Below are 15,050 nucleotides of genomic sequence, written 5' to 3'. Positions count from 1 at the left end.
CCAAAGTGACTAGAGGATAAGGGAGATTTTGAATTTCTGCACACCCTTGTGGACACTGGACACTTTTGGATTGTGTGAGGCCCAATGAATATCTGAGCACTATGTGACAGGCTCGATGGCACAACTGTGACCAAAGTGACTAGAGGATAAGGGAGATTTTGAATTTCTGCAGGCACTTGTGGACACTGGACACTTTTGGATTGTGTGAGGCCCACTGATATCTGAGCGCTATGTCACAGGCTCGATGGCACAGCTGTGACAAAAGTGACGAGAGGATAAGGGAGACTTTGAATTTCTGCACACACTTGTGGACACTGGACACTTTTGGATTGTGTGAGGCCCAATGAATATCTGAGCGCTATGTGACAGGCTCGATGGCACAGCTGTGACCAAAGTGACTAGAGGATAAGGGAGATTTTGAATTTCTGCACACCCTTGTGGACACTGGACACTTTTGGATTGTGTGAGGCCCAATGAATATCTGAGCGCTATGTGACAGGCTCGATGGCACAACTGTGACCAAAGTGACTAGAGGATTAGGGAGATTTTGAATTTCTGCAGACACTTGTGGACACTGGACACTTTTGGATTGTGTGAGGCCCACTGATATCTGAGCGCTATGTCACTGGCTCGATGGCACAGCTGTGACAAAAGTGACGAGAGGATAAGGGAGATTTTGAATTTCTGCACACACTTGTGGACACTGGACACTTTTGGATTGTGTGAGACCCAATGAATATCTGAGCGCTAAGTGACAGGCTCGATGGCACAGCTGTGACAAAAGTGACGAGAGGATAAGGGAGATTTTGAATTTCTGCAGACACTTGTGGACACTGGACACTTTTGGATTGTGTGAGGCCCACTGATATCTGAGCGCTATGTGACAGGCTCGATGGCACAGCTGTGACAAAAGTGACTAGAGGATAAGGGAGATTGGATTGCTTTTAAAAAAGCAGTTTGCAGAGCAGTGGGTAAACAGCAATGCCAGCCTGTCAGGAAGCCTTAAAAGGCAGCCCAACAACCAACACCACTGATACACCACAATATAGCCTCCCCTTGCACTGCACACACAGTGACTGGTGTGTTGTGCAGGCCAAATCGCTAGCAGCAGAAGCAGGTTTTTTTTCTTCTCAGCAGGACAAAAAAAAAAATTGGGATTGCTTTTAAAAAAGCAGTTTGCGGAGCAGTGGGTAAACAGCAATGCAGGAATGTCAGGAAGCCTTAGAAGGCAGCCCAACAACCAACACCACTGATACACCACTATATAGCCTCCCCTTGCACTGCACACACAGTGACTGGTGTGTTGTACAGGCCAAATCGCTAGCAGCAGAAGCAGTTTTTTTTTCTTCTCAGCAGGACAAAAAAAAAAATTGGGATTGCTTTTAAAAGAGCAGTTTGCGGAGCAGTGGGTAAACAGCAATGCAGGAATGTCAGGAAGCCTTAGAAGGCAGCCCAACAACCAACACCACTGATACACCACTATATAGCCTCCCCTTGCACTGCACACACAGTGACTGGTGTGTTGTGCAGGCCAAATCGCTAGCAGCAGAAGCAGTTTTTTTGTCTTCTTCCCTGCCTAACGCTCTCCCTACAGAATCAGCAGCAACCTCTCCCTATACTGAGATCGGCAGAAGTAAGATGGCGGTCGGCGTGCACGCCCTTTTATACCCCCTGTGACGCCTACCAAAGCAAGCCAATCACTTGCATGCCCTTCTGAAAGATGGTGGTGACCCCTGCCTATGTCATCACGTTGCCCACAGTGTCCGTGGATCCTGATTGGCTGAAAAAGAGCGCAAAACAAACTTTTGACACGCGACTTTGGCGCGTAAGTCGCCGACCTCGTGGCCGACCTCATCCTAGGGTCGGGTTTCGTTTCATGAAACCCGACTTTGCCAAAAGTCGGCGACTTTTGAAATTTTTCGACCCGTTTCGCTCAACTCTACTTGTGACCCATGTGGAGGGATATATGCACTTTTTGATCGTAAACCTAAACTGGCAGCAGATATAACACATTGGTCTACATGAGATGGTAAGGGTGGAGGTCTTAGTGAGTCACCTTTAGAGAAATGCACTTTTAATCTGAGTGAGCGATAGAATCTTTGTAACTCCATGTCCATCTTGAACGTGTCCAGTTTGTATGATGGACAGAACGATAGACCCTTCTGCAATAAAGAATGTTCAGCTATACTTAGAACTCTGGAGGAAATGTTTATCACCAGCGGGTTAGTACCTGTGATCAGGTTATTCTGCTGGAGTCAGGATCTCTTCTTTCCTCTGCCCCTGCGGATCCTCTTCCCCGTGGTCTTCTTAGTCTCTGTCCTAAAAAACGACTTTGGTTGTTGGGATATTCCTGTTGTTCAATCTCAGAGCCGGATGATGATTGGTCAGTTGAAGACCTAAATATAAACCTGTTAGGAAAGGGATGAGGATTAGAGCTGAATTACCACTGATATACCCAGCCCTGTTCGTAATCGTCCGTATCACGCTGGAATTTAACCCTCTTTCTGCTCTCTGTATCTCTCCTATGTTGATCAGTCACTGTTTTTATACGGGTTTTAAGTTCAGAAAGCTCTTCAGTAGTACCTATAGTATTCAATTGGGACTCAATATTGTTGATGGATTCCTTAGATATTGTTATGGCCTGTTGTAAATGTTCAGTAGTCAAAGTCATTAAATCAAATGAGCACTTGTTAAGTATGTAGTCAAATTTTTGACAAAATTCCGTAGATTCCCAAAACAAGGTTGGACGTAAAGGAACTCTTAAGCCCCTAGTGATCCTCTGTACACGTAGATATTCGCTCAAAGTAGCACAATGTAACTCATAATCGATCTGGCGGCATAGTTCACGTTCGAGATCTCTCCCTCTGGTCTTCGGTGGCAGTTTGAGGAAATCGCTGGGGAGATTCAACTTGGACAAAATGTTAGATGTTTCGTCATTGTTGTATGAGAATGTATTCGAGGACATTACGTGCAGTGTGCTCACGAAAAGGAATGAACTGTGTCAAGTATAGCGTGGCACTACCACAAGGTGCACAAGTAGGTTACCCAGACCCAAGTGAATAGTAATAAAGTAACTTGGCACTCAACTGAATTGTCCTTTTTAAGTGAAGTTTTTATTTATGTGCAGTCCTGCAAAAAGACGTTTCGGCCTACACTTGGCCTTCGTCAGTCTGCCACAATAAACATGAAACAAAAGCATAATGTCATAACAAGTCCTCATGATAAATACAAAACATAAGGTGACAAACATATCAAACAGTCGATAACATTACTGTTAATATATATCTCCATACAGTATAGACTGTTTCAACCGTGTGCCAGAAGACCAAACTGACTGCTGTGAGTAAGGCATACATAATATATTGTGTCAAAATATACCTGTGGAATATGTCTGTACTGAGACCGGTAGCAAAAGGCCCGTATGGGGCTGTAAATGAAGAAAATAATCACATGAGTCCTGGAGCTATGGTGGCAGGGACTTGTTGGTTGGTGATCCCTCTTTCAGGAGCTGCTCCATAAACAAAAAACCTACCATGGATTACTTTCAACATCGCCTCCTATCCAGAGAAAGGCTTATTCTACAATCCATAGGGCATACCAGCCCAACAGAACTTGATAACATTTCACCATCTATTTTTTCGGATGAAGATACCATCATTATGAAGGATTTATTTCATTCCTTGGAAAACCACATCAAAGAAGAAATTCATCAAAGTCTCCACGCCAGATTCCTAGATATCTACATGGAGGAACACCTGTGTCCCAAAGGTTTGAGAATTTTGTGCTGCCTTTTTAAGAAAAGGACAGCCTTGTCTGAAATAGCTGCAAAAGAAGTGTTGGATACTAATGTGAAACTTGCTAGGTTTAACAATCATCACCTGTTTAGGAAAATTAGTAGTAGTATCTGCACCTCTGCTCTTAAACTAGAACATGAGATCATTCTTAAAAAATCTAGAAAACTAATTAGGGACAGAGAAGATCCCTCATCTTCTCCTGAGAGACCTCCTACTGCAGGTTATGCAGCAAATATGCAGCATCCTATTAACACTGTCATTCCCAAACCCAATCACCCTCGTAGACTCTCCATTCCCTACAGTGCTACTCAGCATTCAGACAAAGGGGTTAGAACCTTTTTCAACAGTAATAGAAGTAAAAATCTTCCTACTAGTAGAGAGAGAGCTACTCTTAATATCCCCACTAGATCTAGCATTACTTCTAAACCTCCTGTCAAACCCACTATGTCTGAACTCATTGAGTCTAATCTCAATTCACTGAGCACAATGCCTCTTGAAATTGCCACTATACAAAAGGCACCAATACCCAGTACCACTGATATGGTGAACATCATTAATGAAAGGAGAAAATCTTCCTCTTTTCCTTTGCCTTTTTTCAATCCCTCCTGTTCCCCCTCCCTTACTACCACTTCTCTCATTGATTTTAATCCACCAGATATCCAAGAACTCTTGGAATTATCTATTCACCCCACCTCACCGAATTCAGTGATGGAAACACCTGACAACCCCTTTTCCAGCACTACTGCTGAAAACTTTGGACCTATCATTATAGATAACTCTGGAGCCGGCACTTCTGCAGCAGTATCCTTTCTGCCTGCAGCCATTAAAACTCCTTCGAGATACCACTCTAAAAAACTCTGACATCACTCTTTTTTTTTTCAAAAGTACAGTTAAAAAGAAAACATCTTATAGATGGGGAAAAACGATCCCTCTCTCCAGTGAAAACCAATATAGTCAATTTGTCAGCTCACACTTTCACCAGTGATGAGGAAAAACTACTTAGAAAAGGTTTATCCTTTTGTCCTACAAATAAGAGTGATGGATTTGAACAATTTTTAGATGTACAAAAATATATCCGTAAATTGACCCTGATCCGACACTATGAGATTCAAAAACTATCTGCCTCCTCCAATACCAGTGTTAATAGTAAGACTAATGTTTCAACTGATGATACTAATCCCTCTCTACACCTGGATGTGAGGGCTAAGTCCCATTACTATCCTGTTGAAAGTAGAGGTCACTACCTAGAAACTTTTTCTGACCTCCTTCTAGATCAGCTTCATAATCTTCGACTGAATCCTTCTATGTCTGACAAGCCTAATTTAACCAAAAAAGAGGTTCTAGCCCTCAAAGAGTTGCAGAAAAATATTGATATCATTATAAAACCTGCTGATAAGGGGGGAGCAATTGTGGTACAAGATAGATCTGATTACATTAAAGAGGCCAATAGAATCCTCTCAGATATTAATTTTTATAAACCTGTTAAAAATGACCCTATGCCATTTGTTATTTCTTCATATAATCATTTAATAACTGAAACCTTCTCTAACAATGCCATAAATGAACAAGAAAAGAAGTTTCTTACCATAAAAAACCCCTCAACACCTTTTCTTTATCACCTTCCAAAAATACACAAAAATACTACTAGCCCACCAGGATGACCTATTATTTCTGGCATAGGGTCACTCACTAGCAGTCTAGCCTTCTATATTGACAGGATTATGCAGCACCATGTTATGAGTCTAAATAGTCATCTAATAGATTCCACTCAATTGATTAACCTTACTAAGAGCATTAAGCGGGATGACCACTACTGTTTCATCTCCTTTGATGTATCTGCCCCGTACACAAATATAGACCACCAATTAGGATTAAAGTGTTTTGAGAAATTTGTTAATTCCGATGCTAGACTGTCTGAGACTCAAAAAATGTTTTTTAATAAGAGTCATGGATTTTATTTTACATAACAATTTTTTTACTTTTTTAGGGTTTTTTTTATCATCAGACACGTGGGACAGCCATGGGATCACGGGTCGCACCTACTTATGCAAATCTTTTTATGGGTGTTTTTGAGGAGGTTTTTATTGCTACAGTTGAATTTGCAAAAAGCATAATCCTTTATAAAAGATATATAGATGACCTCTTTTTAATATGGGACACACGTTTTATAAGTGCTGATCAGTTCATTTCCACCATACAGAATAATAACTGGGAACTGGAATTCACCCCTCATATCAGTAACCAAACCATAAACTTTCTAGACATTACTTTTTATGTCAAGAATAGTGAGATTTGCACCAAGACTTATTTTAAACAGGTAGATCCAAATAGCTATGTCCATTTTAGTAGTAGCCACTACCAGAAATGGCTTTTTAATATCCCTCACAACCAGTTCCAAAGGATCCACAAGAACTGTACTAATGATGATGATTTTACTAGCCAGGCTGACATTTTAAAGGAGAGGTTTTTAAGTCAGAAATATCCTAGAAAATTAGTTTCTTCTACATGTGAGAATGTTTTTAAAAATTTTAATCAAGATCTTTTACTGTCCAGTAAACCTACTCCCAAACCCCCAGGTGATAAATTCTGTACCAACTTTATCACCACCACTTGTGTTCACAACACAAATCCATCAGGAACATCATAGAGGGTCTGTGGCATATTGTCAAAAGAGACCCCATTCTAAATAAAATCATTCCAGAGAAACCTGCTATAACCTTCAGGAAGGCTAAATCCTTAAAAAACACACTGGCACCCAGCAGGCTCACTATTCCATTTCACGGAAGAACAATATCTTATCTCCTGGCATCTATCAATGTCATCACATTAAATGTAGTTGCTGTCACAATATTGCACATCAGACTATCACTTTTTCACATCCCATCACTCAAGAAAAATTCCTCATCAAATACCACCTTACTTGTCTGTCCTCACACATCATTTATATCATTACATGCACTTGTCCCAAAATTTATGTTGGACGCACCATCCAGGCACTTAATTGTCGGCTAAATTCCCACCAACATAATATTAGCATCGTCTGTCACATCACTTTGACCTTATACATGGTCGTGACATCAAGAAACTGACTATTTACCCCATTGAACAGATACCAGATAATACACCAAATCGAATCCAGACACTTAATAGGAAAGAGGTGCACTGGATTTACAAATTAAAATCTCTGGAACCCTTTGGACTAAATATTGTTTCTGATGTCTTTAATTAAAAGGCCATTTTGTTTTTTGGTGTTTTTTGTCCCTGCCTCCCATGCATATTGAACCCTCCATTGGGATATTTAGCCTGACCATCTTGTTTTATCCTTCCATTCCAAGAATTGTTTTCATACAAGAAGCTTTCTCTTTTAACTATAGCATTCTTTTCAAGCTTCTGACACTTTCTTGAAGCTCGTGTTAGCGCCATTTTAGTGTCTCTTTAAAATACTACAACCCCCCCCTTTTTTTTATATTGTTATCATGTTCTTGTGATTTAATATATTTAATATTAAAACACTACTGCACTTTATTCCATAATTCAGGGTACATCTATTTGGATTTACTCTTTATTCTGGAAGAGAATAGATTGATCTCAACATTGATCTGAAAAATCGCACCCTATTCCTCACTAGTCACCATAGTCATGTGGATTAAAACACCATACATGCTTAACTTTGGAACTGGGTTCTAGACTCCTTGAGGATAATTCTGACTACCTTTTTATTTGACCCCGTGTCTATTTCAAAAGAAATATATATTTTTGTTTTTTTGTTGTTCTTGAGTATATATTCTTATTATATGTGGTTTTAATATATTCTATTAAAATACAATTATTTTAATATGTTTTATACTATTGCCTTGCTGATGTGGCAGTTACTTGTCCTGCCCCTTTTTTTTTTTCCACTTTGGATTGTATATAAACTCCTGCATTACATGCCTGTATCATGCCCTGATGAAGTGAGCTGGGACAGCTCAGGAAACGCGTAGGCACCAATAAAGCTCCTTGAATTATACCTACAGCAGCGCAGTGTATCATTGCACTTTATAGCCATCCTCAATTACAAGTCCTTGGACCCTGTGCAGACTGCAGCAGCTGTTTCATGCGTTTGTAGGTTTTGTGACCGAAGTTTCACAACCCTATCAGGTAAGTCTCTCCTTGCCTCACCATTACAATTGTGGTTTAAAGGTTTTACACAGTGGATGCGCCCTTGTTTGCTTTTCTTATTAGCATAAAAACAAAGGCATATTCTGTTGAAATAACTTTCTCATAGTGACATGATAAAAAGTAACTTGATGAATATACTGCTCTTAAGAAGTGTTATGCTCAAAGATCTTATAGATCCAACTAGTACTCTTATACTGTGCAATCTTAAAAATGAAAAACTTTCATGGTTAAGCTTGTCTTTACCAAGAGAATCTTATTTTATTCTCTTCCAGCATAAAAATGTTCAGAATAAATGAATTGATTTTGATTATACTAAGAAATGCATAAACATACCCTTTATCATTAGGAGACAATGTCTAATAACCTCTAGTGGTCTGGTTCTGATACATGCAGTGGAAATCAGAAGTATTTCAAAACCTGGTATTCCATCTGTGCATTTCGTGCTCTAGTATTGCCGCTGGCAGTTCTGTTCCCTACAGATGGCTTTAATAGCCGCTACTCTTAAAAAAATGTGCTTCCTTTTGATTATACTCTGAAGTAAGAATACAGTTTGCCCATTTTATTTTGTAGTTTTTCCTCTTCTTTCCCTAGGGTTTAAAACAAGCATTCAGCTGGGGTGGTAAATGAATAATGGATGCCCCTGTTATTGAAATGAAATTTATCTGTTGCCTTTCAGCATTTTCATGCAGCCACTAGTTAGGGATTTTATTTTGCTGAAGTTCAATTGTTTTTACCATGCAATTCTTGAATACCTTAGAGGAGAAGAAATGTTGTTATCTTAATGTCTGCATCCCAGAAGAAATTCTCTTTCTGGACTTCAGCTGATGAGGTTGAAACAGAATCAAAGTGTTTTTCTTTGTATTCTCTCTTTGATTGTCTTGTTCTTCACAATGTATTAATGATGTTCAAACATTTTCTGAAAAGCATTAGACAAAGAACAAATGCCTAAGCTGCACAAAGCACATGTACTATGTCTCCAGGCAAAAGTCTATATAAATTCAGATACAGCATTGAATTTATTTTTATACTGGACTTTTCAAACGACTTAAGTAAGAAAACCTAGAGAGAGAAGAGTGTTGCTCACTACCCAATGAATGCTTGCAAATCAGTAAAAAATGAAACTCTCTTCAAGCTGTTGCACAGCAGTCTAAAATTCTGGGGGAAATTGCATGAGCCAAAAAGGATGAGTCCCAAATAGGGATGAGCGATATTGCCCGATATCGTATCGGAATTCCGATTTCCGATATTGAAAAAATATCGGATATCGGAATTTCCGATTTCCGATATCAATGCAAGTCAATGGGAGAAAAAAAATCGGAATTACAAAATGACCACTACAGTGCTATATAATTGATAAAATGGAGGGGAAACACCTCAGGATAATGGGGAAGGAGTTTGCAGAGGAGCAAGAAAATCACTAGAAAAATGCACAGAGCGAAAGCTGTAGCAGGAAAACATCTTAACAGCGGTGTTTTTTCTTTGGGTTAGGATTAGTTGGAGTAGGGTTAGGGTTTATGGTTAGTAGGGTAAGGCTTAGGGTAACGGTTAGGGATAGTTAGGGTTAGTGATTTTACATTATTAAATTAAAACTGCCGGTGGTGGTGTCAATATGCCCTTTGACTGTCATGTGTCCGCATTCAGCTCACCTTGCTTTGCAGGGAGTTTCCAGGAGCACCACGTGGAGGAACGGATACACTCCCTTTAAACCATGCTTAGTCTTCTTCTGCTGATTATATTACTGTTATTCAGTAATTCTGCATATTGATATTCTGCTTTTGGTTCATGTACATCTGCTCCTACTGCTTCCTAAACCTCTGTCTATGGTTATCCTGCTATTGGCTGGTCGCAGAATGTCCCAAACCCAGAGGAAATACGCAGAAGTAACAGTAGGCACATGAACTTGAGAGAACCAGCTGGTGAGTCTGGAACCCGTATAGGCAGCAGAAATCAGCATAAGAGCCAATGGAACTAAGGGGCACCAGCTGACGTTACCGGAGGCCGATAACTAAGCAGTGTCATGATACCAGTGCTGGGTGACCGGCACTGCTGTGGTTAATGTTCTGACCTCAGTGCAGACCCTCACCTGCACACCTGGGACCTATTATGGTGGCCTCTCATTGGTTCTGGGGAGGCTTCTTAAAGCCTCAGGAAGCTCCCATCCCTCGTCAGTTATACTTTCTCCCTTGGCATTGTGTGGTGACCCTGAGTGTTAGTGCTGTGTTCTGGTTGCATGATTCTCTGTGTATGACTCGGTCTGTTCTCTGGATTCTGCTTTGGATTCTGCCTGGTACCTTCTACGTCTGTTTGGTTTTGATTTCTGCTTGGCTCTGACTATCCGTTCTTTCTCTTCCCTGGTACTTTACTGAGATCTTGTGTATGACCTTTGGCTTTGTCTGACCTCTCGTCTGTTTTATCCCTCCTGCACCTCGCTTGCCTATATTGTGCATGACCCCCGCTTTGCCCGACTTTGAGTTTTCTACCTTCTTTGAAAGCAGGATGCCAAGCCCCGCCCCCTTGCAGTCACATGACCGTTCACATGACCATAGGTCATGTGCCTACTTTCTAAACTTCTACATTCAGGTCCCGTGCATCTTTATTTTCCGGCTGTTCTTGTCCCCAGGAGTCCCTAGCAGGTGAGTCCATGCCTAGCTGAGGCTGTACGCCGGCGCTGTCAGGACCCTGACATTATAACTGACCATTAAGTTTTTTGGGGTTTTTTTGCGCAGAGAGTTATGGATCCCATACAGTCTCTGGCTGACCAGATGAAAAGTCTGACTAAGATGTTTCAGGGTCTATCTCTGGAGCAGCTCTGGCTCATTCTCAGCAGCAGGTCTTTGAGACAGTGCGGGGGGCTTTAGCTGCTGGGTCTCTGGGGACTGGGGCGAGTGATGTTGTTTTGGTGTTCCCAGAAACACCTGTTAAACTGCCTGACTTTTTTTCTGGAAACAAAAAAGAGTTCAGGGTCTTCATGGAGGGGTGCAAACTTTTTTTTAGTTTGAGACTACGTTCCTCTGGGGACGAAAGTCAGAAGGTTGGGGTCATTATGTCTCTGTTAAGAGGGTCCCCACAAGCTTGGGCTTTCTCCCTTCCTCCCACTGCCCCTGAGAGAGTGTCGGTGAATGCATTTTTTGAGGCCCTCGGGCACATTTATGATGAGCCTGACCGAGTGCGATTGGCAGAGGACATGTTGATGAGCGTCTGTCAGGGGAAACACTCAGCTCAGTGGTTTTGTACTGAATTCCACCGCTGGGCCACAGAGATCTCTTGGAACGACGCCGCACTCTGAGGACTCTTTCGCAGAGGCTTGTCCGAGCGGTTGCAGGATGCCTTGGCGTTACATCCCCCACCTAACTCTCTCAAGGACGCCATGACCCAGGCCGTCCGGATGGACCGCAGGCTGCGGGCCAGAGGGGTGATGCAGGTGGAAACTCCATTGTTCCCCAGTGGAAAAGAGACTGCCCCTGAGCTCATGGATGTAGGCGCCCTCTCCCTGAAGGATACGGAGAGGAAACCCCGGAAGGAAAAGCAGTTATGCTTTTACTGCGGTAAAACGGGACATTGGAAAAGGGAGTGTCCTGATTGCCCATCTTCAACCCGGTCGGCGGGAAACCACTAGGTCTGGGTAGTCAACGGGGAGACTACTCAGACCCTCAGGTACCCTTTTCCTCGTTTTCTAAAGTCTTACTGCATGTGGAACTGTTTGTGGACGGTAGTTCTTTTTCCTTTACAGCCTTCGTGGACTGCGGATCATCGATTAACTTCATTGACTCCCAATTGGTCACACACTGTAAGATAGGGACAGTTAGGCTCAAGGTTCCGATCAAGGTGATGGCCATTGACTCCTCTCCCCTCACTAAGGAGGGAATTCTCTTTGTCTGACTTGTTTTCACTCAGAGTGGGTGCTACTCATGTGGAAAACCTAAGTTGCTTTGTTCTGGACAATCTACCTGCAGGGTTGGTGCTGGGCATGCCCTAGTTATAACCCAGTTATTAACTGGAAAACGGGGGAGATTGTTCAATGGGGGTTTATTGATTTTAAGTTATGTGATAAATCCGCACTGCTGGTTGAACCTGTTAAATCTGTGTCTGTATCATCTGTCGAGCTGGAAGGTATTCTGGAATGCCTGAAGGACTTCGAAGATGTATTCTCCGAAAGCGAGGCCGAGACGTTACCGCCACATAGACCCTTTGACTGCGCTATTGAGCTGGTCCCGGGGGCTAAATTACCTAAAGCCCGTGTGTTTAATTTGTCCGGTCCTGAGCGCTTGGCTATGAAGGAGTACATTGCTAAAAGTCTGCGCAAAGGACACATACGTCCTTCAGTCTCACCTGTGGCGGCAGGTTTCTTTTTTGTAAAGAAAAAAGATGGCGGGTTACATCCCTGTCTCGATTTTCGGGAGCTTATTCAGATTACGGTACGGAATACGTACCCCCTTCCGTTGATTCCCGATTTGTGTAACCAACTATCAGGGGCAAAGTGGTTTTCTAAACTGGATCTTCGGGGGGCATATAATTTGATAAGGGTCCGAGAGGGGGATGAATGGAAAACTGCGTTCCTCACGACCAAGGGACTGTTTGAAAATTTAGTCATGCCATTTGGTCTTACCAACGCCCCCGCCATATTTCAGAATTTCATCAGCGTGGTATTCTCAGATCTCATTGGTCATTTTGTCGTTATCTACTTAGATGATATTTTGATATACTCCTCCGACAAGCATTCTCATTTGGAACATGTACGAACTGTTCACCAAAGACTGAGAGAAAATCATCTGTATGCCAAATTGGAGAAATGTGTATTCTGTGTGCAAGAATTGTCATTTTTGGGATTAATTGTATCCGATGAGGGTTTTCGCATGGACCCCAAGAAGGTGCAGGCCATTGCGGATTGGGTGCAACTCCGAGATCTTAAGGGTCTTCAGCGCTTCTTGGGGTTCGCCAATTATTACCGCAAATTTATCCGGGGGTTTTCGCAAACCTCTCACGGATCTAACATGCAAAGGTGCGGATGTGAGAAATTGGTCCTCGCTCGCAAAAGAGGCCTTTGCGACGCTGAAAAAATGTTTTATGTCTGCTCCTGTCTTGGTACAGCCAGATCCTTCCAAACCATTTGTGGTGAAGGTGGATGCCTCCGAGGTGGGGGTGGGGGCAGTGTTATCTCAAGGGTCTGCCACTCTTACCAACCTCAGGCCATGTGCTTTCTTTTCCAGGAAGTTCTCTGCTGCTGAAAGAAATTATGATGTAGGCAATAGAGAGCTTCTTGCCCTTGGAAGTTCCCAAAAGACCGTGGACCCATCTGTCCATGGATTTTACTACCAATCTTCCCTCTTCCAGGGGTAATACGGTGGTATGGGTAGTGGTGGACAGATTTTCAAAGCAGGCTCATTTTGTACCCCTGTCCGCATTACCTTCTGCTGAGACCTTATCCAGATTGTTTGTGCAGCATGTGGTCCGCTTGCATGGGGTACCCCTGAATGTGGTGTCTGATCGTGGTGTGCAGTTTGTGGCTAAGTTTTGGCGTTCTTTCTGCAAAAAATTAGGGATATCTCTGTCCTTTTCGTCTGCATACCATCCTGAGAGTAATGGTCAGACGGAACGCACTAATCAGTCTCTGGAACAGATCCTCAGATGTCTGACTTCTGCTAGACAGAATGACTAGTGTGATATACTGCCGTTGGCTGAATTTGCCTTCAATAGTCGGGTGAGTCAATCCACTGGTCTGTCCCCTTTCTTGATCAACTATGGGTTCAGTCCTCATTTTGGTGAGTTTTCTCGTCTGGATTCAGGGGGGCCCCGGGGCTGAGGACTCTGTTCAGTGGTTAAAAATACATGGGCATAAGTCCAGCGGCGTATATCTAGGTCTCAAGGCAGGTATAAGTTTTTCGCAGACAGGAAACGAACACCTGGTCCCATGTTTCAGGTGGTAGAGAAAGTTTGGCTCTCCACGCGAAACATTAAGTTAAAGATTCCGTCAGCCAAGTTGGGCCCCAAATTCATTGGCCCGTACAAGATTGTGGAAAAAATCAACCGAGTAGCGTACAGGCTATGCCTTCCACCCTCTTTCAAGATCCCTAACGTCTTCCATAGATCTCTACTGAAGCCATTTGAAGCAGTCCGGGGAGAATCCGAGTCTGCTGCTCCTCCGGTTTCGGTTGAGGGACATGTGGAATATGAGATTGGTCACATCGTAGATACTAGGTTGGTACGGCAGTCAGTACAGTACCTAGTTCATTGGAAGGGGTATGGGCCAGAGGACAGGTCCTGGGTGCCGGCCCGGTTGATGCATGCGGATCGCCTGGTTCGGGCTTTCCATGCTAGGTACCCGGGCAAGCCTGGGGGTCCAGAGGCCCCCCGTTGAGAGGGGGGTACTGTCATGATACCAGTGCTGGGTGACCGGTACTGCTGGCTCTCACCTGCACACCTGGGACCTATTATAATGGCCTCTCATTGGTTCTGGGGAGGCTTCTTATAGCCTCAGGAAGCTCCCATCCCCCGTCAGTTATACTTTCGCCCTTGGCATTGTGTGGTGACCCCTGAGTGTGTTAGTGCTGTGTTCTGGTTGCATGATTCTCTGTGTATGACTCGGTCTGTTCTCTGGATTCTGCTTTGGATTCTGCCTGGTACCTTCTACGTCTGTTTGGTTTTGATCTCTGCTTGGCTCTGACTATCCGTTCTGTCTCATCCCTGGTACTTTACTGAGATCTTGTGTATGACCTTTGGCTTTGTCTGACCTCCCGTCTGTTTATCCCTCCTGTACCTCGCTTGCCTGTATTGTGCATGACCCCCGCTTTGCCCGACTTTGCGTTTTCTACCTTCTTTGAAAGCAGGACGCTAAGCCTCGCCTCCTTTACTGTAGCCCGGATACCATAATGTAGTAGTGACATAAGCCAAAAGCACTGCCGAGAAGCCCAAAAAAACCCCACAAAGATGCAAGTTCAAGAGCAAAAAGACAGGAGTCCGGGGACATCTCCATCTGTCTTCTTGTCTTGGGTCTTCTGCATCTGTCTTCCTGTCTTGGGTCTTCTGCATCTGTCTTCCTGTCTTGGGTCTTCTACCGGAGTAATGTCTTTTCGGCAGAAGGTGCAAGAGCCACATTTG

General features: G+C 43.1%; 1 protein-coding gene across 3 annotated transcripts in view; it reads left to right on the top strand.

The window, feature by feature from the left end:
* Positions 1–15,050, top strand: part of MEI4 (meiotic double-stranded break formation protein 4) — a 344,771-nt gene that overhangs the window by 287,794 nt on the left and 41,927 nt on the right. The gene's annotated exons all lie outside the window — the stretch shown is intronic.

This window comes from Dendrobates tinctorius, unplaced genomic scaffold (assembly GCF_039654945.1).
Source record: "Dendrobates tinctorius isolate UK_male_01 unplaced genomic scaffold, ASM3965494v1 ptg000024l, whole genome shotgun sequence".
Classification (NCBI taxonomy): Eukaryota; Metazoa; Chordata; class Amphibia; order Anura; family Dendrobatidae; genus Dendrobates; species Dendrobates tinctorius.
The sequence above is the reverse complement of the archived record's forward strand: the minus strand, read 5'-3'. Positions and strand labels throughout refer to the sequence as shown.